The sequence below is a fragment of the Podarcis vaucheri genome (genome assembly GCF_965113315.1).
Source record: "Podarcis vaucheri genome assembly, chromosome: 5".
NCBI classification, from domain to species: domain Eukaryota; kingdom Metazoa; phylum Chordata; class Lepidosauria; order Squamata; family Lacertidae; genus Podarcis; species Podarcis vaucheri.
In genome coordinates this window covers 19,107,280-19,132,375 of record NC_138763.1, presented here as the reverse complement: position 1 = coordinate 19,132,375, position 25,096 = coordinate 19,107,280, and the positions used below count along the sequence as shown (strand labels likewise).

Below are 25,096 nucleotides of genomic sequence, written 5' to 3'. Positions count from 1 at the left end.
TGCAACAAAGTTTGTTCAATTATCTGAATTCTATAAAAAGTTATAGTAAAATAACCAGAAAAGGGAAGCACAACTTGCTTAGGTTGATATACTGTAGCTTTCCTTCATTTGAACGTAGCCAATGAGCATGAGTGTTTAGAGAGCGCATCAGGTGCTATGAACCACCAAACCTCAGAAATACACTTTCCCCAAAAGGTTTCCACAATTTTGGCCACTAGTGTATTCTAGCATCCCATATATCACAGCAGCCAACCAGGTGCCAACGGTGACAGTGAATTCAGACAAACCAATGTTTCTCAACAATATTTATCACAGGTTCCCATAGCATGTCTAGCAGGAAAGTTAAAGAATATAAGAAAAGTTCTATTGAACTAGGTCAAAGGCCAGTCTAGTCCAGCATTTCGTCTCCCATGGTGGCCTGACAGAGAAGACTACAAGCAGACCATGAGTACAATAGTACTTTCCTTGTTGTGATTTCCAGCAATTGATATTCAAAGGTATACTACCTCTCATGCTGAGTTTTCATGCATCCAGTTTGTCTAGTAGCAATTAACAGCCCTGTTCTCCTCCACAATATTTCTTTATCTTGATTTTCTCCTTCTTTAAGACTTCTTTAACCCTGGGCCTCCTGGATATTGTTGAATTAGAATCCCCTCATCACCAGCCAGCTTAGCCAGTAGCAAGGAATGATGGGAGTTGTATTCTACCAATGTCTGGGGACCCCAGGTTGAGGAAAAATGCTGTGCACCAGCGGTTCTCAACCTGTGGGTCCCCAGATGTTGTTGGACTACAACTCCCATCATCCCTGAGCTCTGGCCTTGCTAGCTAGGGGTGATGGGAGTTGTAGTTCAACAACAGCTGGGGAGCCACAGGTTGAGAAAGGCTGCTCTACACCATTGGGAAATGGTGGACTATCGTGATGGCATGACATGAGGCAAGTTCTTCTAGATGTTTAAGAAATAGGAGTGCAAAACTTGATACAGCCACAGAGGCCATCACCCATTCACCAACTCAGCTAATTTGGTCCTGACTCTCTAATTTGCAAGAACACAGTAGGCCTCTGACCTAGATGCCCTGTCCTCTGACACCAGATATATAGAGGCAGCTTGTAGTTCTTTATTAGAGAGGAACTGGTACTCTGCACATGGCCAGACACTCTCTAGTCATCGTCGTATTAATGCAGATGTTAGAGAGGAGATCTTTGCATTCAAAAATGATTCCACGGCAGACCCTCTTACCCATTCCAGCACTATCTCTCATTAAAAGCAAAGAGAAAACATAGTGAGGTACAGTGGTGCCCCGCAAGACGAATGCCTCGCAAGACGGAAAACTCGCTAGACGAAAGAGTTTTCCATTTTGGAGGTGCTTCGCAAAATGAATTTCCTATGGGCTTGCTTTGCAAGACGACAATGTCTTGCGAGTTCCTGCTGGTTTTTCCCCCTCCCCCCCTTTTTCTAAGCCGCTAAGCCACTTATCAGCTGATCCGATCATCAGATAAGCCGCTAAAAGCCGCTAATCCGTCAATGGGCTTGCTTCGCAAGACGAAAAAACCGCTAGACAAAGAGAATCACAGAATGGATTCTTTTCGTCTTGCGAGGCACCACTGTACAACTGTGTTGTCAGATCATTTCATTGTGTCAAAAGGTGAGCTCAGAAAGAGCCAGAAAAGTCTCTGTTTGGGAAGAGGCAAGCTTCATGCACCCAATGCAGCATTTCAAGGTCTATTTGCATTTCTAATAATATCCACAGCACAAGCATGAGTATGTAGCTTCGCAGGCACGTTCTGTGTGGAGAGAACAGAGTGGGTTCCGTTCAGTGGTGAGATGAGATTCATCCGAGCAGGGGAGCATGTGGCAGTTCCAAGTGGGAGGATGAAAGATGAGAGAATCGTGAAGCTGATTCATTTGGCGAAGTACAAGGAATTTGGGGGAGCTGCCAGAGGCAACTTGCTCCCTGGGGCTTTGAGGGCTCTGTTGACCCAACAGGTATGGAGGTCACACAAATTCCCTTATGTGGTGTGGAAAGCGTCATTTCCAAGGTGGTTTGCAGATTCCAGGTTTATTCCAGATTTTCATTCAGCTGTTTGAAAAAAGTGACTGCATCCTCAACCTGAGGCTTTGTTCCTCTGAAAGCAATCCATACAACCCATTGTTCAAATGAAAATCTTGTCACAAGTTGGCTTTGGGGGGAATTTTGGGGTGTTGAGTCATCCTGTATCAGTGTGTAACCGCTATTCAGGTTCTCACCCAACAGGGCTCTTCTTAGCTTCTAATCTAACAGTAATGATAATGACGATGATTATAACAATAATAATATCCAGCATACAGGATTACCAATGCAAACGTTGAGGGAACATTGACATTCCAACTTTCGAATAATGCATGCGGCAGCAAAACTATCAGAACAGCAGAGTTCTCAGGCTTTGTACAGTGGTACCTCTGGTTACATACTTAATTCGTTCCGGAGGTCCGTTCTTAACCTGAAACTGTTATTAACCTGAGTCACCACTTTAGCTAATGGGGCCTCCCACTGCTGCCACGCTGCTGCCGCACGATTTCTGTTCTCATCCTGAAGCAAAGTTCTTAACCCGAGGTGCTATTTGTGGGTTAGCAGAGTCTGTAACCTGAAGCGTATGTAACCCGAGGTACCACTGTATTTCAGAAATGTGCATTTTGAATAATCAGAAGAATAAGAGAAGGATGAATGAGTGAGGCCCACTTCTAAGGTTCACAGGCAGTTGAATATATGCTTAGAGAGCACGGCAGAAGAAAGTTCACTGTGCAGAGGGAAGCAGATTGTCAGTTAAAGGCATAACTTAGAGGTAGTACCACATAATGGCAAAGCTCTCCGGGAGTTAAATGGGGACAGAAGCAGTCACTAGATGAAAACCTCCAGCGGTTTTCATAGGGCATTAATCATGTGACAATGCCTTGGAGTCAGTAGTGACCTGAGCTAGCTTCAGACTACTGAGTAAGAGGTGAAAGGCTTCAAATCTAATTACCAGTCCACTGAGCCATTCATATTTTCTATAGAATATACCACTCATCATCACCATCTTCATTATTGCTACTTTATTTGATAAATATATTTAAAACCAGGGTAGTGTGTCTTTCAATCTATTTCTCATTCTTACTTTAGGGAAGCAATGGTTTCAAAGATGCTATTAGCCATGGTTTGTGAGGATCACAAGGATTGGTAAGGGACCCCAAAGTCCATCTGCCCCCATACTGCCAGCTCTTTGGTTCACAATGCCCAGAAAGGAACCACAGCATAAATAGAATATGGGTAAACAGCCAATCAGATCTGGAAGGTAATTCTGTCCCTGTCCCAACAATGGAAGTCAGTCAACCTCTGTCCCCATAGCTCAGTTGTAGAACATAGCTGGTGCTACTGGGGTTGCCATATTTCAAGAGGTCAAAATCTGGACACAATTTAGGGCAATTGCCCAATAGCCCACTGCCCACACCACACCCAGAGTCTGGATCACCCATGCCCATGCCTGAACCAGAGCCTGGGATGCCAACACCACAGCCAGAGCCTGAACCAGAGCCCAGTTCACCCATGCTAGAGTTTGGGCTGCCATCACCATCACCAGAGCCCAGGTTGCCCATGCCAGAGCCAGAGTCCAAGCCAGAGCTACCTGTGCACTTTATATATATATATATATATATATCCAAAATCCAGGACATTTGCTTTAAAATACTCCCCAGATGGGCATGTAGGACACCAAAAGAGGACGTTGTCTGGGAATTCCCGGATGTATGGCAACCCTTTGCAGTTAGAACCAAGGTCCCAGGATGAATCTCAAGGGAAAGGACAGTAGACAACAAAGACAGGAAAGAACCCTGCCTATGGACAGCCACTGCAGATCTATTTGGCTTACATGGACTCTGCAGATCACGTTGCTCCAGTGCAGATTGAGCACTGAATCAGGAGAAAAATGGAATATGCTCACTGGCTCCATGCTTTTCCACATTGCAGTGTCTACATCGCGCTGGTTGATGATCTCTGGCGGGCTAGGGACAAAGGTGAGAGCTGTTTCCTAGTTCTGCTGGATCTCTCAGCGGCCTTCGACACCATCGACCATAACATCCTTCTGGATTGTCTTGAGGGGCTGGGAGCTGGGGGCACTGTTATACTGTGGTTCCGCTCCTTTCTCCTGAAAGTGGTGTTGGGGGATGAGTGTTCAGACCCCTGGGCTCTCACTTGTGGGGTGCCTCAGGGTTCCGTCCTCTCCCCCATGCTTTTTAATATCTATATGAAGCCGCTGGGAGAGATCATCAGGGGGTTTGGGCTGGGTGTTCATCAGTATGCAGATGACACCCAGCTCTACCTCTCCTTTAAATCAGAACCAGTGAAGGCGGTGAAGGTCCTGTGTGAGTGCCTGGAGGCGGTTGGAGGATGGATGGCGGCTAACAGATTGAGGTTGAATCCCGACAAGACAGAAGTACTGCTTTTGGGGGACAGGGGGTGGGCGGGTGTGGGGGATTCCCTGGTCCTGAATGGGGTAACTGTGCCCCTGAAGGACCAGGTGTGCAGCCTGGGAGTCATTTTGGACTCACAGTTGTCCATGGAGGCACAGGTTAATTCTGTGTCCAGGGCAGCTGTCTACCAGCTCCACCTGGTACGCAGGCTAAGACCCTACCTGCCCGTGGACTGTCTCACCAGAGTGGTGCATGCTCTGGTTATCTCCCGCTTGGACTACTGCAATGCGCTCTACGTGGGGCTACCTTTGAAGGTGAGCTGGAAACTGCAATTAATCCAGAATGCGGCAGCTAGACTAGTGACTGGGAGTGGCCGCCGGGACCACATAACACTGGTTCTGAGAGATCTGCATTGGCTCCCAGTACGTTTCCGAGCACAATTCAAAGTGTTGGTGCTGACCTTTAAAGCCCTAAATGGCCTCGGTCCTCTATACTTGAAGGAGCGTCTCCACCCTTATCGTTCAGCCTGGACACTGAGATCCAGCGCCGAGGGCCTTCTGGCGGTTCCCTCACTGCGAGAAGCAAAGTTACAGGGAACCAGGCAGAGGGCCTTCTCGGTAGTGGCGCCTGCCCTGTGGAACGCCCTCCCAGCAGATGTCAAGGCAATAAACAACTATTTTACTTTTAAAAGACAACTGAAGGCAGCCCTCTTTAGGGAAGTTCTTAATGTCTAATGCTGTATTGTTTTTAATATTCAGTTGGAAGCTGTCCAGAGTGGCTTGGGAAACTCAGCCAGATGGGCGGGGTATAAATAATAAATTATTATTATTATTATTATTATTATTATTATTATTATTATTATTACATGAAATCATGCAGACAGAGCCTTGGTGCCCATGTTGAGCTGGATGTGCAAAACCACAGCAGAGCCAGTGGGTGCAATACTGCTTGCCCATCCTTTATCCACTAGTAACACCCAAACGATTCTAGCATAAGACAGGTTCAAGTCTTTGTGTGAAAAACTGTTTGCAGGAGGGGCAGTGAACCTCTGTCCTTCAAGTTATAGTTGGACTCCGACTCCCATCAGCCCCAGGCAACATGGCCAATGGGAACTGCAGTCCAACCAGTAACAGACGGTGCAGTAGTGGGGTTGGCACTCTCCTCCCAACAACCGAGTCGCTGTTGCTTACTGGGAAGAGGAAGGGGAAGGGTGAGGTGGTGCAAATGGCTGGCACAGTGCAAATAGACTGGCAGAGCCAATCTGATGCCCCTGCTGGAGTGTTTGCACCACACCGACCTGCCTGCTGCCCCCCTCTCCTTCCCAATAAGCAGCAGTAGCTCAGCTGTTAGAAGGTTAGGTGAGCACCTGTGCTCCACCACAACATCTACTCCTGAGTGCAACAAGATCTGGCAAGCTGCAGGTCTCCCATCGATTGCCTACAGGGACTTCCCAAGGTAAAAGGTATTGGTTCATACAACACAGCTTTTTGTCACTTGCGTTTAATTCGTATGTCGCTACTGGTTGTTTCTGAAGGGAGAGCAGGAATGACACCTTCCATTCCACTGGAGTAATGCATACAAGGGTCAGAATGTTAACTCTTAGTAGATCATGAATCCAGCACCCCAGAGATATCAGACTGGGATCCAGCCTACCACCTGCCATCAACTCTAGTAAAAGGATGGAGCTACAGGATAACCAGCCAGAACAGCAGAGAAGTGTCTTGATCAGTTAATAAGAAATTGCACAATGCACGCCTATAAAATTCCAGATCATGCTCCCTCTCTTCCCATGTTTTCCCGACTTGCTCCTATTCCTTGCCATGGACCAACCTCCCCCTTACCCCAAGGTTACCAGATTTTTTTCAATGAATCCGGGGACACTTTTCAACTTCCTATTAAATGGATGGATTTTGTCAGGGGACTGATTTGTAAAACCGGAGACTGTTCCAGGGAAACAGGGACGTCTGGTAACCTTACCTTACCCCATTGCCAGGATCTTCATCCACTTGGTAGGAGGTGTTGGGTCTGCCCAAGAGCATCTATCCTATTGTGGAGTACCCAGGTGGTACACTGAGTTTTCAAACTGGTACTGAACCTCCATTGGGGATGCTGGTGTAGGACCTAATCGAACAATCCAGGCCAGTGGTTTTTTTAAACCTTAGGGCCTCAAACGTTGTTGTGCTATAGCTCCCATCCTCCCCAGGGATGATGGAAGATGTAGGTCAACATCATCTGGAAAGGTCATCAAAGTTGAAGAATACTGATCCAGGGTACCTCCTGGCCAAACGGAAGCAGCTTTTCAATAGCAGCTCTGGTCCAGCAGTAAGGTGTGAACTGGCCTAGTTCCTTATGTGCCCACAGGGAATGCAGTTGGCCAACTTACACATTGCTTGAAAATTGTGCTCTTAGCATCACATGTGAAACCATTGCCTTGAACGTCACGGTTCTGAAGAGGGGCTGTTTCTGCCAGCTTTATCCTCATTTCCCTCTATCTTTTCATCAAGCTTCACCTCACTGAGGCCTTGCGCTGGACTTCCCTGCAGTGTGCTTTATTGTGCCACCATGCATAACTCAAAGCTCTTTTTCTGCTCCGCATAGTCTTACCGCCGCAGGAATTCATTAAAATTCTCTTCCACACTCTTCCCCCGATCTGGGTCAATCCCTTTGCCTGACAGGTGATCATCTCTTAATGCTCCACAAATGCTCACCTAGACATTATCCTGAAGGCATTTCTTTTTTGTCCAGGTCATTCTCTCATGGCCTGATCCTTCAAGCTGCAATGCTGGCACATCAGGGTGAATCTGCACGGCTGGGTCTCCTGCTTCCAGTCTGAGAGAAGGAGCCTTAAGCAAGATACAGCACACATCCTAGTAGAATCCTAGGTTAATGCAGCATCTTGGACTGCAGGTATAGGATAACCAATATTATGTCCATCAGTGATGTCCATTGTGAGCTGTCGCATATGCAAAGATCAGAGGTTCTGTAAATGTCAATCTGATTCTCAAAAGAAAGCCCAATGTCGGTGAGGCCTAGAGCATTTTGGCTTGCCACAGTGCAATGTCACGGTCTGTGGTGGTTGCCTTGACACTGTGGGTCAGCCAAGAAGCAATGTACCGGTATCTTGCCTCCTGATCCAAACCACTGATATGTGCCATTTTTACTCAAAGTTTAAAAAAAAGCGGGGGGGGGGGCAATCTAATGGTACTAGTTCAGTCCTGGAGGTCTTACAAAACAAAGAAGTCTGGCCCAGGAGTAAGGAACAAGGTTCAGGGGTGTGAGATTAGTAGAGTTCCAAGACTGCTCAGGAGCTGTGATGTTGTTCCAACAAGTTTCCATGCTTACCCACCCAACCTTTAAGCAGAGGTGGAGAATTTCCCGTTATTTTCAAGAACCCCTGTCCCAGTGGGAATTCCTGGCCTGCAGGTGGATGCTATGTCTAGCGGATTGAATCTCTTGATGTGCCACCTCTCCCTGGAAGACGGCACTGGATCCTCTTTGCTGTCTGGATCCTCCTCTGGGAGAAGAAGCATCCTCAGGGTTTCCTGCTTGGGAAACTGAAGGGATGGGGCTTCACCAAAAGGGCTTGGTTCCGTAATATCCATCCATCCATCCTTCCTTCCTTCCTCCTCCTCCTCCTCCTCTTCCTCCTCCTCCTCCTCCTCCTCCTCCTCCTTCCTCCTCCTCCTCCTCCAGTTCCTTCCACTCCTGGTCAGAATCAAGAGTGCTCAGAGGAAACAGTGATGCCACATGGCATGATGTAGCACAGAACTGAGCACATGATGAGTCACTACCCCTTCACCAGGCCTTTTGCATTCTGTCTTGTGTTCTCAGGATGCATTCAGACAACCAGGCTTCCCCCGCTCCGTACTGCATATGGGGCATGTTGAATATTAAAACTTCCAAATTCCAAAAATGACGGGTGCTAAAAAAGTTGTAATGTGACTTGGGAATTCAAAATATATATTGGTTAAATTAATATAATTAAGTTTTGCTCGGTAAGTAGAACATGTGTAAAATTGCATAGAAATCATGTTAAAATGATTGCCAAATACTTACTATTATTATTGAGAATCATCTGACATATTCAGAAGGTAAATTAAAATTCTTTGGTTTTCCAAGAGCAGTTTATGTGCTTTTTAATCAAACATAGACCTACCAACCTAATTGCTGTTCAGTCACTAAAATAATAATAGCAGATTTGAATTCCTTATACCCCAAAACATATTTTTAAGACCCTTCACTGAATAAATTTGCAAAAAGTAATGTTCACCTTCTAAAATTACTAAATTACCCCAGTCACGCTACATCTTACTGGGAATGCATGAAAGTCTGGCTTCTCAGAGAAAAGCTCACAGCTGCTTTGCTTCTCCCTGATCTTTTTTACTCCCATACTATGCTAAGGTAAACAAAAGTTTGGTTTTGCTGGTTTTGTTATGTGAATGGTGCCATGGACCCACTGGGTGGGTTACACAGACTCCCTGGGGTCTGCTGACCACCAGTTGGGAACCACTGTTCTAAACAATTGCTTACACAGATACTGATTTGCCTATTTTTGAAATATATAAAGAAAAAAGTCAAAGAGAGGGGGTCTCAGGCATGGGCCCCAAATGTAGCCCCCAGGTCCCTCTATCTGGCTCCTTGGACTGTACTCAGGCCCCAGGCGCTCCTTAGCCACACCCCTCACGCCATACCCTTCACCAGCCCAGCTTTGCACACTGCTTTTCCCCAGACTGAAATGCGTTCTTGAACTCTGGTAATACCTCTTGGTTGCCTGGACAGAGGATAGAGAGGCATGTGTGAGTGCGTGTGGAAACTAGTTTTGTATACAAAATTGACATTCATTGCTTTGCCCACTTTTTGCCTCTGGCTTTGCCCAGATGTGGCTGCCAGAAGTTGTCCAGATGGGAACTCTAGTTGAGTTTTCCTCAACGCAAGAACCACACACACACACAAAACATAGGGCGTGTTATTTGGGTCAGTCAGTAAGTGCAGATGAAGAATGCTGAAGGAGAAACTCTCAAGGAGCTAATTCTTCTGTGAGAAGGGTGTATTGGGAACTCAGTGTTGATTTTCATGGAAGAAGCTGCTGTTCCATTCTTATAATGTCTTCTCTGTCACGCAATGAGTCTACTCACATGAATCAGTTATTTCTGAACAGCTGACTCAAGGAATGTTTGAACTGGCTTCTCAGATGGCAACAGTATTGACATTTGCCTGCTTCAAAAAACGATTTCTGACTTGCCAACGGCAAACACAGTGACCAGTATCTTATGTCTGGTATTATGGCTTATGTTATGCTTGCCATAAGGATTAATTTGACCCTGAGTGTCTCTTCTGTCATGTTATGTTTATGGATTGAAATTTCCCCTCCGACACTAGCCCTATCATTACTTACTTGGATACATCTGTGCCCGTTTGCTTCAAGGAGACCCACTTCCATTGTTCTACATATTGTCTCTCAGTCCTGAGGAAAAAAATCTGTTACAAACATAAATCTGTTGGTTGGGTGTCCCGTCCCCCCCCCCCACTTCTTTTTCTTCCATTAGCTCATTTATCACATGGACCAGGTTTTAAATTTATCCAAAATGCTCCGACGAGTAACATTCTCTCAGAATCTGACTCACTGTGTTCCAGCTGAAACAGACCCAGCTCAGAAAGCAGCAAAGATGGCTTCATTGCCACCAGTTCAATACGCACAAAAGTAAGTTGGCAACATTTGGGCCTATGGAGAAAAGGGGGGAGCTTTCAAGCAAAGCAAGGAACAGATACCTGGCCCCTGTGGTGATACCAGGAGGAAGGGCCCTATCATTAGGCAGAAGGAGAGAGCTGATTTTGGGTGTCCTGATAAGGTAGCACTTGTGGGATTTTCTTTCTAAGGTGCCAAAACAACTCAGACATCTTTGTGTACAAAGATAGCTATGCAAACATGTGCTATCCCATTTTTGGGGTAATCTAGCATCATGGCACAAGGAAAGTATCAAATTCTATCTGTCTGACATTAACCCGGAAGTAACTGCAAGGGTGGCTGAGTTTTTTTCAATAGTATCTCTTAGTGAATGGCACTATTTAGCGGGAAGAAACTCCAATGAAAATTCTCATTATTACATATTTTACATGGCTGTTTTTGTATATATTTTAAAGTTTTATATATGGATGTTTTATGATGGCTTATATTCGTAATGCCTAATAAAGCTTTGGCGAAGTAAGTATCTTTGTGTACAAAACACCTTGTTTTGGGGGAGAGGGACCTCCATTTGCTATTCTGCCTCAGGCAGCAAAGCTTCTTGGGCATAAAAAACAACAGCTAAAGCAAATGTGTGGATACAAGTTTTGGAGGGTGGAGTGGAGGGAACAAGACTCAGCCAACCTCAAAGTACTGGTATAGGAGATTTCCAAAACTGTAAGATAAACACAGTGTGTTTTAGATTTTTTTTTTTACTGTGGTTGCTCTATTTTAAAATGCCACAATTTCAAAAGAAATGTTATCACCACAGGATCTCTTCTTGCCCCTGTGATTTTTGGAAGAAAAGGAAACTGACATTGGCATTCATGCTTAGTTCATAGGCCCATATAAGTGTTTATAATGCAGGGAAAGTAGCTTCTTCACTGGCCTGCTTGTTGCCATCCTTGGTCCTCACCAACCTTCTGATAGTCTTCTACCCTTATCCTGGCAGGCTCCTAGCTGAAACTGCCGAGTACCATCCTTAAGCCACCAGGCTCCCACCTCCAAAATTATTGGAACAACCATGTTGAAGCTAAGCAGGTCTAGGTCTGGTCATTGTGTGGATTGGAGCCTGCCTGGAAATCCCATGATTTCCATCATGAAAGGAAGTGAGGATAAGGAAGATGAAGACATAAGCAAAGAAAGTCAAGCCAGCCTTGGGCACTGAATGTGGTTTGATGTATAACTACTTTGCAACCAGCCTACATTTTCATTCTTTTCTATTGGGACAACTTAAGTACCAGATTATAACACTTCTGTCCACCCTGGGCAATCACAGTTCCTTATTCATACGGTTCAGGTATATCCTGCATTTGGTCCTTGTGTGAACATCTCATTGACCTTTATTAGGGTGATACATTGCCATGGCTATACAGGCGCAACTCCTTTTGATGGGAAAATGAGTTTTGTGTGTGGATCAAATGTAGAAATAATTCCCTCAGGGAATGATCAGGCATCTTCCCATCAGAGCTGCAGAAATTATCAACTTCCTCTGTTACAGGGCACAAATTTAGTCTCCCGTTGCTGTTATCCTTCACAGACATTACTGAAGCTGGCTTGCAGTGTTCAGCATCGGCCTCAAAGACACAATCTCTTTTTAATGCCTTTAAGGAGTCTTTCCCCCCATATAGCATGGGAAGCTCCTGAGCCCAGTTCAAGAACTGAAAGGCGCTTTTCCTCTAGCTAAACCCTTTCCCCTTTGCCCCCCCCCCGTCTCTATTGTTTCAGTGTGACTAAAATCCATACTCTAACTGCTTTCATTAAAGGGTGTTAAAAGAGGTAACGAGTTTGGCCTCAGTGGGCTCATGGCTGTGCCCTCTTCTTGAATTCAAGGGCACACACATGAGCTCTCTGCAGCCAAATGAGTTATTCCTTTTAATGCCCTTTAATGATTTTATGATTGATTGGAAGCACACATATCATTTTGATGTAATACTGTTGTACTCCCAGCCATCAAGGTAGCTGAAGGGCAGTGAATCGCCCACCACTAGCACACACACACACCCTCCCACACACACCCTCCCACACACCCGTCGTGCAGGCCTCTGTGTGAAGTGGGCATCCTTTTCCGCAAGAACTAAAGGCACAAATTTCACAATTTGCTGGGTGAGAAAATGATCTCTGGAAAAGTCACCAAAAAACCCCAAAACAGATCATGAAAAAAATACAACCACATACAAAACTACCTGTATTGTTGGAGCTGGTTTAGAAAACACACACAAACACACACTCATATTTCCTTTCCCAGGAACAGAGTTTGGCTGTCCCTTCACTTGAGTTACTGCTGGAAATCTTCCCATACCCAACCGTGAAAGTTAATTGCCTGGCGGACCTCAAACAGAAACTTAGCAAAAGTGAACAATTCAAAGAATAGGGGATTTGGATAAGGTAAGTTCTAAACTTCATCCAAAGAGCAACCTGGATGTTTGCTCAGGATTCAGGTCAAATTCAGCAGCCCTCACTTCCAGTACTTAATCCTACACAATCATAGCAGGTCCCATTCACACACAAGAGGGAAGTATCATCAGGTCTTTTTTTGGGGGGGGGGGTGCAAAGAGCTGCAGAAGTACAAAATGTATTTTTAGACAGAAAACAAAAAGAGCATTATAACTCCAACAATGCCCAAGGAATCTTGGACTAGTCAGAGGCAGATTTAGGGGAGTCCAACTGCTTTGTTCACACTGGGTGTGGAGCCTGAGGATGCTGTGGAGATGCCACAACTATGATTTAAGAAGAAGTGCGAGAGTCAAGGGGGTGCTGAATTTTGGCAACACATAGGGCGGTGGTGAAATCTGAGACCCCACAGTCCACTACTAGACTAGTCCCTGCCCCCACTCCTCAGGGGATAAGGAAGAGATACTCACACCATGCTATCAAATATATGTAGCTTCCTCACAACTTTCTTTCAGTAACTTGTGGTTTTTTTTAAAGATACAAACAAATGAAAAATATATTGTTCCCCAGAAACTATCACCCGAAGCAGCCCACTTTGTGTCAGGACCACCTATGTATACCTTTCCATGTGCCGAAGAGTGTTGATCATTGCAAAGCAATATTTAGCTTTTAAGAGAGATTGATACCCAATAAATTAATCAAACTGTCCTGAATCCCTTCTTCTTTTCATTTCCCCTAATTGGGTTTCTTGCTGTCTAAGTAATCAATTAGGCCCTGTGTTTATTCACCCTCAACAATTATTCTCTCTGCATTAGGGATTGAAATAAACACACTCCTCTAATTTCTCTTTACAAAGCGAGCATTTCCACAGAGGTCAGTCAAAGCTAGTCGTTAATCAGTCTTTCAGTAAACACGCTCATGTCATTCAAATAATAATGATCCATAAAAGAAACTGGAACCAGTCCAAGCATACCTCTTCACACCACAACATTAGACATCTTAACAGCTTACTTAACAACGGTCGTTGCTAACGAGTTCCAATGTATTAATATATAAACACAGCGGCATATTGTATTATAAAATTTTTAATAATCTCCACATTTCGCAAACACTTGTGATGTATTAAATATTAGAACTTCTAAAAGAATCGTGTTGATTTTATGATCAGAAACTAAGGCAGTGTGCAGACGGAGAAGCGACGTGAGTGAGTGACTTGCTCTCTCCTCCTGGTTTTGAGTCTGAAAACCACAACTTTCATTCATTTGTGACTTATATCCCACTTTCTCCCAAGAACTCAACTTTTATACTTACAACAACTCTGTGAGGGAGGTCTGGCTGAGAGACAGTGACTGCCTGAGATCACCCAAAGAGCTTCATGGCTGAGTGGGGATTGGAACCCTGGTCTCCCAGGTCCTAGTTTAACACCCCTACACCGCAACATGTAATGAAGGAGATGGGCGGCTTTGGGTCTTGGTGGGTAGGCAGTAGATTGGTATCTGCCTGCGGACTGTCTCGCCAGAGTGGTGCATGCTCTGGTTATCTCCCGCTTGGACTACTGCATTGCGCTCTACGTGGGGCTACCTTTGAAGGTGACTCGGAAACTACAACTAATCCAGAATGCGGCAGCTAGACTGGTGACCGGTCTTGAAAGACCTACATTGGCTCCCAGTACGTTTCCAAGCACAATTCAAAGTGTTGGTGCTGACCTTTAAAGCCCTAAACGGCCTCGGTCCAGTATACCTGAAGGAGCGTCTCCACCCCCATCGTTCTGCCCGGACGCTGAGGTCCAGCGCCGAGGGCCTTCTGGCGGTTCCCTCATTGTGAGATGCAAAGCTACAGGGAACCAGGCAGAGGGCCTTCTCGGTAGTGGCGCCTGCCCTGTGGAACGCCCTTCCAGCAGATGTCAAAGCGATAAACAACTACCTGACATTCAGAAGACATCTTAAGGCAGCCCTGTTCAGGGAAGTTTTTAACGTGTGATATTTTATTGTATTTTTGGTTTCTATGGAAGCCGCCCAGAGTGGCTGGGGAGGCCCAGCCAGATGGGCGGGGTATAAATAATAAATTATTATTATTATTATTATCTGCTGCTGAAAGAAAGCTGGGTGGGTGGGAACCCTGAATGTATTTTCGTGTGAAAGGACGGTGAGCTCAGTTCTGAAACAGGAAAAAAGACTGAGCTAAGATAAGGTGTCCCATTCCTTTTTTCAAAGTGTATTATCTTAGCTAGTGCTTCATGGTTGCTAGGGTGTGGGACATAAATGAAATAATGAGTGAAATAGTAAAATAATATGTGCCCCTTGGCACAAGCTGATGGTCTGCCCCAGGGCAGAACATGCAGCATCAATTGTATATGCACCCAAAGGACAGATGGAAGAACCTGTGACCCTTCAGATGCAGTTGGACCCCATCTCCCATCACAGCCAGCCAGCATGGCCAGTAGAAAAGGATGATAGGAGTTGTAGTTCAACAAATTCTAGAGACCTGCAGCTGCCCCATCCCTGACTTAAAGTGTGCAGTTTGTTTGAAAACAGTTGGAGTGGAGAAATTGTCCCCCCCCTTTTATATGTGGATGTGCACATTGTGTAGCACCTAAGGACTGAATTTGGTCCTCCAAGTGTCTTTGTCCAGCCCTCGAACCTCTCCACAGGCCATCCCGTATCCTTTGCCCATGCCCTCCTTGAATGCTTTTACCTGGCTGCAATGTTTTGTGTTTGCTAGGGTGGAGAAGTGTGCGTGTAGAAACCTCCAACTTCTGGAATATCGATTGCTGTAAGAGTCACATCCCTTGTTCTGCCCATTTTTGCCTGGCCCCACCCACCATTTGCAACGTGGCCCCTGGAAAGTGGCCCGCGAGGAAGTGTGGCCCTCATTCCGAAAAAGGGTCTGAGGCCTTCCGTGGCACAAAACCGAATATTCAACCTTTACCATTGAACCATCAGTATATGCTGGCTTGCCCAAAGTGTATTAGGCGATGAACTGACAAACTCTTTCTGAGCCTGTTCCATGAGTTTCACACAAAGGAGATTTAAAGTATTATCCGATTGAAATTGGAGCACCCATTTTGTACATGTTTTAAGCAAGTTGGAAGGCAGTGCAGAATGAAGCACGCTGGAGTGTGCTTGATAAAACGAACAAAGGATGTTTTATTTCCTGGTTTTCATTTGCAGTTAAAAACAGGCTTGTGATGTTTTGAGTTTCTTTTCAGTTTCACCCAGATTGTTTGGATGCATGTAAAGAAGTGGAGGAGCGCATCAAAACAGATTGGTGCAAAACAATGCAGTCCCGTTTTCATAGCAATAATTAATGTTTTATCTCATGCAGTTTTACGAATTATCCCTATAAAGCACATTTAGGGAAAGCAGCTTACAGAGCTTTGAGGGCACATTAATCCAGGAGACTTTTCATTGAAATACAGAAAAAAACCACAAAGTCATATCATGGTAAACCTAATCGAAGCAGATTTGTAACAATACAACCGCAAACTTCAAGTATCTCAAACATACTAAGTTGAGTTGGAATGATGGATTTGCCGTCACAGAAACAGAACTGTTGGCAAATTATCTGCCTTCTCCCTGTCGTCTCAAAGCTGAGGGTTTCTAAAACAATTGGGGAGGGGAGAGAACTATAGATTCATTGCCAGCAGTCCTTCTTTTCCTAAGGGTTCATTCAGATAAACATTTATCATGGATTAATACAATCTTAAAACTCATGTTAAACTCTAGATTGAGATAATACCAAGGGCCAACTGGGAGGAAAGCAAAAATTAATGATCTTCTTTTAGGCCTGCATGACCTCCAAAGGACCTATCAACCTTTCTGCTCTTATCTTAAATCCTCTTTGATTGATCACCTTGACCAGAATCCCATTGCCCTAGAACAGCTTTCCTCAATGTGGTGCTCTCCCGATTATTTTGGACTACAACTCCCATATTGCCTGACACCCTGTGCAAGCTGGTGGGACATGTAGTTTTCAAGGGCACCATGTTGGGGGAAGGCTGCCTTAGAACACAGCAACCTTGAACATATCTGTTCTGTACTTCTCTCTAAAAATTGATTGGTTGTGTTTGACAAGGAAATCCTCTCATCCTACAGTTACGTGCCCATGTAGACAGATACAGCTCATGAATTTAACTCTGATTAAACTGATAGGGCTTATAGATAGAACATATAGATAGAGTTTACACTGTTCAGGCTTCTTTATATAGCACAGCCAGCACTGTTACTTCATATTTGAGAGCATCCTTCCAAACTGATGGGTTTGGTTTTTTTTGCAAGTGTATTCTGCAACATGTCATTGGCACGGGTAAAAGGTAAAAAAGGTAAAGAACCCCAGACGGTTGACGCCAGTGAAAGGCGACTATGGGATCGCTGCACTCATCTCATTTTCAGGCAGAGGGAGCTGGCGTTTGTCTACAGACAGCTTTCTGGGTCATGTGGCCAGCATAACTAAACCGCTTCTAGCACAACGGAACACCTTGATGGAAACCAGAGCACATTGAAACGTTGTTTACCTTCTCGCCACAGTGGTACCTATTTATCTACTTGCACTGGTGTGCTTTTGAACTGCTAGGTTGGCAGGAGCTGTGACAGAGCAACAGGAGCTCACCCCATTGAGTGGATTCAAACTGCCAACCTTCTGATCAGGAAGCTCAAGAGGCTCAGTGGTTTAGACCACAGCGCCAACGCGCATTAGTTGTGGGTTCATACTGAACCATGCACCCATCATTCTGCTGCATTAGTTGTTCGGCAATGTCACTCTCTCTGGAGCGGCACTTTTGCCCAATAGCACAAGAAATGTAAAGCACCATACCACTCCAGAACATTTGTGGTATAAATACTTCCATGATTTCAGCAGGCAATTATGAACATGCAGTTGGATGAACAATGTCCCAGGGTGTGTTTGTTATATGCATTTAAGGTAAAGCTTCCTGTAAGTAGAGATATAGGGATGTACATTTAATTTGCAATTAATAGCAGAATGAAGTGGGGCCCATTTGGTTCATTCCCCTCTAATTTATGATTAAGAAAGAACCATTGGATACAGAAGGAAACTGGTAGAGCAGACACTGGCAGTCACTCCTGGCCGCCAACATTTATTTCCCCCCAGAATGCCCCAATGTACTGTCATTCCAGGGCATTTGGGGAAAGGAATGAAATATTGCACCCCACAGGTGAGCATGATATTTGAGGTGGCCACCAGTTCTTCCATCAAAATAAAGTCCCAGAGTAATGCTGTACTTCACACGCAAAAAACAAAAAAACAAAAACGGGAAAAACAAAATGGCAGCCACCATTGGGGAAGGGAGAAGTTTTATTATTATTATTATTCAGGTCACATTTAAAGGCAAAACTACCAAATTCACTCTTTTCAATACAATGCACAAACTGAAACACAAACTTCCTTTAAAAAAATCACACTTCTCCAAAATGTAAAGCATTTCTCAAGTCAAGTAATGTTTATAAAAATGCATATACAAAGTAATTATGCATGAAATGCATATTTTTTTGTGAAACCAGCATAGGAAAACTGCATACTAGTATTAGGGAAGGTTGCCTTTCTAAACAAACAAAAAAAAAATGAATATTTGGGAAACCCATGCTAAAATATCAATCAATTTTCACGATGATATTTTTTTTTTTTAAGATGCTGAGACTGGTAACAGTGGTAACAGTGGTAACGCTTACATTTGTGTGCAGACCCCCACAGAGAATATCAGAACATAGGGAAGAAAGAAGTGTGATTTCATAACATTCAAGACACACTAATTTAGCTCAGCTGAAATTTGCTCCTTGATGCAAAAATCTTTGTTTCCCAAATATTTACCAATTAAACATCTTTGTGAGGGCCTCCAGCAGAGATCTGTGATGAGGTACATAGCTTCTGAATGCACTCAGTTACACCATGCACGCTACAGAATCTGCTTTTCATGGGTTGATTTTTAATCTAAACTGAGAACTCAAGCTTCCCACCCACTGAAGAAGCTGATGAATCTCATATTCTGTCATAATAACTGGCCTTGGTTTCATTTTCTGCAGAGGCCTGCAGGTTCCCCCAGATGGCGCTTTCATGTCCTATTCTCTCAGTGCATAGATTGGCCGGCAACCAGGAAAAGGTTACAGCTAGCAGAGGAATTCATGCTTTTGAGGATCAAAGAAGGCTGTTCCCACCAAAGCGGCAGTGACAGCAGCCGCTCAGAATGCCTCACATTTTTTTCTCACTTTTGAAAAGAGGATTGCAGCCAATGAAACAGCTAGAGGATTGGCCTGCACCCCAACGAGAGAAGGTTATTGCTGTTTTCTTCTGCTCATCTGCATCTGATTCCAGGAACTTTCCCTAGCCTTACATAATATTGTCCCCCCACCTCTGCAAGAACATTTTGCTAGTACGGTGGTACCTCGGGTTACATACGCTTTCTGTGTGTCTGCAATTAATCGCAGGAAGCAAGTGGTATCCCATAATGACCAAACCCCTAAATGTTAACTACAGGGAGCACGCTAATAATAAATTTTAATTTTTATATTTAAATCCTTGTTATAGTCATATTGTCCTTTGTATTTCTGATATATTTTTTTATGATCTGCGATATTGTGTGTGTTGCGGCTGGTCTGTGACCGTATTAATAAATTCATTCATTCATACGCTTCAGGTTACAGACTCCGCTAATGCAGAAATAGTGCTTCAGGTTAAGAACTTTGCTTCAGGATGAGAACAGAAATCGTGCTCTGGCGGCGCGGCGGCAGCAGGAGGCCCCATTAGCTAAAGTGGTGCTTCAGGTTAAGAACAGTTTCAGGTTAAGAACGGACCTCCGGAACTAATTAAGTACTTAACCCGAGGTACCACTGTACAGGCAGGAGAGGAGTTATGTGATATACAGTATGAAGCATAGAATCGTAGAACTGTAGACTTGGGAGGGATCTCGTGAGCCATCTAGTCCAACCCCCTGCAATGCAGGAATCTCAACATATGGCTCCCCTTCCAGTTTGAAACCCTATGCAAATGTGCTAGCAGTTTTATAGCTATACAACAGGTGAAAGGGAAGAAAAACTGTGTTTCAGGAAACATTTCTAGTGGAGCAAAGCCTCCCCAAATGCCCTTCCATCTTTAGGAACTGCATTAAGAAATAGCACTGTCATTGCCTAGTTAGTTTTTCAATAGAACAGATTATTAAGGGTTGCATAAATCAGGAGTGGAGGGGAGACCTGTGACCCTCAAGATTCTGCTGAAGTGCTGCTCCTGTTGTACCTTGTCCACACTTCTGCTTCTCCCACCGCTTCCCCCTGAATAAACCTACTCTTTACTGCTGAATCAGAGCAAACGTCAATCAGGTTTCCTGTGGATTTTGATGTTTGCTCTGATTCAGCAGTAAAGAGCAGGTTTTCCTGGGGAAAGTAGTGTGGAAAATGGAAAAAACCACTCAGACCCATGCCTAGAAAATTGTTCAGACCCATTCTTCCTAGGTGCATACCCTCCTACAGCTCTTTAATAAAGATTAGGGCCTCCTATCTAGTAGTAGTAAATGAATAAATAAATTATTATTATTATTATTATTATTATTATTATTATTATTATTATTAATCTATTTATACCCCACCCATCTGACTGGGTTACCCCAGCTACTCTGGACATTCCGGGATCAAATCAGAAACTGGGTTGGCTTCTGTAAATCCAGGACTGTCCCTGGAAAATAGGGACATTTGGAGGGTCTGCAGGTGCGGGAAAAGCAAAGTGTGGGTGAGCCCTGATGGCAGTAGCAGTCCAACACCTTCTTGAACTTCCATACCCCTGGTGTAAATCTCCAAGGAAAAGTCAGGGATAAGGTTCCCTCATCTTCTAGTTTGATCATACTTTCAATAAAGTTTGGACAAGGTGACCTATGGAGTCTCTTTCAACCGTTCAGATCTCACCAGGTTCCTGGGAGCTGTTAAAATCAGCTCAGACAATACTTTGCCCCCTGTTTTCAAGCTTCCAGTACATGTGAAACTCTCACACAATTTATATTTACTGCTGTGTAAATGCGCTCTACATGGGGCTACCTTTGAACGTGACCCAGAAAGTACAACTAATCCAAAATGCGGCAGCTAGACTGGTGACTGGAAGGGGCCACTGAGACCACATAACAACTGTCTTGAAAGACCTACATTGGCTCCCAGCATGTTGCTGAGCACAACTCAAAGTGTTGGTGCTGACCTTTAAAGCCCTAAACGGCCTCGGCCCAGTATACCTGAAGGAGAAACTCCACCCCCATCGTTCTGCCCAGACACTAAGGTCTAGTCCCGAGGGCCTTCTGGCAGTTCCCTCACTGTGAGAAGCCAAGTTACAGGGAACCAGGCAGAGGGCCTTCTCGGTAGTGGCACCCGCTGTGTGGAATGTCCTCCCACCACATGTCAAAGAAATTAACAACTAATTGATGTTTAGAAGACACCTGAAGGCAGCCCTGTTTAGGGAAGCTTTTAATATTTGATGAATTATTGTATTTTAATATTTTAATATTTTGCTGGAACCGCCCAGAAACCCAGCCAGATGGGTGGGGTATAAATCATCATCATCATCATCATCATCATCAGGTGTATTCGATTAAACCTCACCTTCTCACTATATAGAAGGGTCTGGCAACTTCTGTTTCAGTGTATCTGAAGAAGTGTGCATGCACACGAAAGCTCATACCAAGAACTAACTTAGTTGGTCTTTAAGGTGCTACTGGAAGGAATTTTTTTATTTTGACTATGACAGACCAACACGGCTACCTATCTGTAACTCGATTAAACCTGTTGCACTAGCAGAAACCAGTGCAGTGGTGCCCACTACTACAATGGGACTTCCCCCCTCTCCTCCCCTTCTGCACTCCTGTGACCTCCCTAAATCTGTTCCTGAGGGTCAGGGAAAACCCTCCCCACAAAAAACCCAGTGGGGGTGGCAGGGCCCGATCGTTCCATCAGGCAAGCAGAAATGTAGTCCTTGGCACTACATTCAATGCAACCTTGTACATTCAGGGTGGCATATGCAATATAAACATAATACCACCTGATAGGAAAGCATTTTCAAACTACTTCCACGTCTTTAGTGGTGCAAATAATTGATTCGTGGAGGCACTTCATTCAGCACCTCAGGATTATTTGGCCATTGCTAATGTGCTAAAACACAGACTTGAGCCTGCAGACAAGGTTTCGGCTGGCAAATTCTCATGCACACAGCCCTTTCCTTCTCAGGCCGTAGCTATTTAATCAGTGGCTTGTGGAAGAATCTCTCTTTCTCTCCATTGCCCCTGAAGCCTCTGACACATGCTGTAGATATATCTACCTGAACTTTGGGCTCTGGGCATTCTTGGGTACCTTAAACAGCAACACAGGAGCAAGGAGCAGGGTCACATTGTGCAGCTCAGCCTCTGATGACCATGTGTACAGTGCAAACATCTGTAGGGAGGGAGGAGACATTGCACACCTGGTTGCATTGCCCTTTTAGGATATTTCAGAATTGCCCAGGAGAATGGAGGCAAGGCTACTTGGCATGACTCCACTCTATCGTCTCCTGTTAATACACAAAGGAGTGAACAATACCTGAGCTGGCATTAATGTCTTCCTACATCTGTCCCATCTTTCTCCCATTTTTCTACACCCATCTCTGTCTCTCGCCCCACAAACTGGAACATAGGAAGCTGCCTTATTCCCAACACTATAATTGATCCGTTGCCTACATTGACAAGCTCTCTATGGTTTCAGGCAGAGCAAATACCCAGCCTGACCTGGGATCGAACCTGGGACCTTCTCCATTCAAAGGAGATGCTCTGCCACTGAGCCATAGCCCTTCTCCTGATCTGATGCCTGGATTGTTTGTGACAAGACTTCACTGAGGGGGTTGTTTTTTGGTGGTGGGGGGGGGAGTGAGGGGAAAGAGAACATGGTCAAAACTCTCCAGAATGCTTGTGATAATAGACGCTCAGCCAGAATGTATGCAGCAGATCAGGGAAGGGAAACCAAGGCCAAGAGGATGCTGACATGGTTAACATGCAGACTCAAGGAAACTAGAGGCAAGAAGGCTTCCTTCAGAAATAATTTCCAGATGAGGAGACCACACATGCAAAGCAAGCAAGCATGCAAAAAGACTAAGACGAGCAATATTAAAATAAAATAAATAAAAAAATAGAAGCAGTAAACCAGCTAGGGAGGTGGTTGCACCAATATAAACATCTAGGCCCTGGTGGTTTTGTAAACTGAACATACCAGGCACTGCGTGCCTTCAGACTCAATTCCATGTAGCGTGTATTATTCTGGAAAAGGCTAGAGGGCTCTGAGGGAAGGATGATAGAGACAAGAGGAAAGGGGATCAATGATTCACCAAGAAAAGTCAGCACCTGAGATTTGATGAGCACCACTGAGTCAACAACCTTTTCTTTATGTTGGCCTGTCAATGTACAAAACAACTTTGGCTCTTTTTTTACGTGCATTTGTACTGTGCACATTTGCTTTAAAACTGCTGATTTTATTTACATTTTGACATATGTTATGCCAACTTGTTTTTAATGGCTGGTTTTTATCAGTATTTTTTTAATGGATATTTTCTTTTGTTTTATGTAACCCTTTTAGAGGTTTTCGTTTATTAGGTGGAGGTGAGGAATGGCTTCTGCTCTCTCCTGGCCATTTTACAATTAAATGTAAAAAAAACCTATGTCTGCTTTCCCTGGTCAGTTAGCCATACTAACTGCTTGCCAGTATAGTTAGCGTCAATTGTTTGACATGTTTATCCTATTAAAATCTGCTGTCTTCAGACAAGAATAAATGTCAACATTTTAATATAGGCATCTCCATCAGTCATTTGATTTCCTCACATGCTTTTTCTTCCTCAGATAATGCTTCTGAATAAAACCTTTATTCAGGTTTCAAGTCATGTGTGTGTGTGAGAGAGAGAGAGGGGGGGGGGGGGAGAACAGATTGATCAGACCAAAAGCCCATCTAGAAAGAGCAGTGCTCCATGCCTTGAATGAACTTAACAATAAGAATTGGTAGAAATGTTATATTTATTGGATTATATTACCTGGGAAAAGTCCTCTCAGGGCTGGATTTAGGTTTGATGAGGCCCTAAGCTACTGAAGGTAGTGGGGCCCTTTATATGTCCAGCCGTCCATGTTGTTGTTGTTTAGTCATTTAGTCGTGTCCGACTCTTTGTGACCCCATGGACCAGAGCTCACCAGGCACTCCTGTTTTCCACTGCCTTCCGCAGTTTGGTCAGACTCATGCTGGTAGCTTCGAGAACACTGTCCAACCATCTCGTCCTCTGTCATCCCCTTCTCCTTATGCCCTCAATCTTTCCCAACATCAGGGTATTTTCCAGGAAGTCTTCTCTTCTCATGAGGTGGCCAAAGTATTGGGGCCTCAGCTTCAGGATCTGTCCTTCCAGTGAGCACTCGCGGCTGATTTCCTTCAGAATGGATAGGTTTGATCTTCTTGCAGTCCATGGGACTCTCAAGAGTCTCCTCCAGCACCATAATTCAAAAGCATCCATTCTTTGGCAATCAGCCTTCTTTATGATTCAGCTCTCACTTCCATACATCACTACTGGCAAAACCATAGCTTTAACTATATGGACCTTTGTCAGCAAGGTGATGTCTCTGCTTTTTAAGATGCTGTCTAGGTTTACTCCCAAGAAGCAGGCGTCTTTTAATTTTGTTACTGCTGTCACCATCTGAGGTGATCATGGAGCCCAAGATCATGGATCATGGAGCCCAACTGTCCATAGTAACGGTAAAGGGACCCCTGAGCATTAGGTCCAGTCATGACCGACTCTGGGGTTACGGTGCTCATCTCACTTTCAACAACAAATTGTCGCTGTATTTTTGTGTTGAATATATGCTATATGGTAATTTATGGACCTAATAGGTATCTAAAGCCATTTGGACATGCAGAATGTAGGCACCCTATATGAGCAAACCAGTGATATTTTAGGGAGCAGGCTAGGAGGTGGGGCCCATTATTTACATCATAGGAGCCTACACAACACAAAACACTGTTGCTGTATGTAGGTTTTATTTTGTTTTTTTTATCTTACATTTTGGAAATGTACATCCAGGTTTTTTTCCCTTTAATTTTTTGGGGGCTCCCCAAGAGAGTGGATCCCTAAGCTATAGCTTGTTTAGCTTATGCATAAATCCGGCATTGAGTCTGCTTACCCCTTTTTGGAGTGTGGTGTCTTTGTGGGACAGCTAGTGCATCCCGACAATGCAGAGCTGGGATGCCGGGGGCCTGTTTTGCTGGAGCATGAGCTTCAACATGCACTCCCAGCTTGAAATCTAGCTCCACGCCAGCCTGTCGAATTGGCCAATGGCAGGGTGGCATGGGGGGCAGGACTCGTTGGGGGTGTGCTTGAGGGAACAATCAGGCTCCCCTCAGGTCCACTCTCCACTCCTGGGGAATTTAAACAGCCTGTGTCAGCCTCCGGCACCCAGCTCTTCTTCATCAGATCAACCCACCCACTCCTTTAATTTTGCATTGGCCTTGCCGTGGCTGCGGTGTTCGCTATGTTTTGGGGGTCGGGTAGGAATTTGCAAATTGGCTGTGACTTG

General features: G+C 44.6%; 1 long non-coding RNA gene across 3 annotated transcripts in view; it reads left to right on the top strand.

The window, feature by feature from the left end:
* The window catches only part of LOC309533351, a 63,499-nt gene that overhangs the window by 5,116 nt on the left and 33,287 nt on the right, over positions 1–25,096 (top strand). The window contains exons 2-3 of one of the 3 annotated variants that reach the window (XR_014220157.1): positions 12,395–12,534; positions 18,579–18,941. This is a non-coding gene — a long non-coding RNA (uncharacterized lncRNA). Of the gene's footprint in view, positions 1–12,394; positions 12,535–16,931; positions 17,050–18,578; positions 18,942–25,096 lie in introns of those variants that run through there. The other 2 variants (XR_014220158.1, XR_014220156.1) reach the window with 2 other exon arrangements.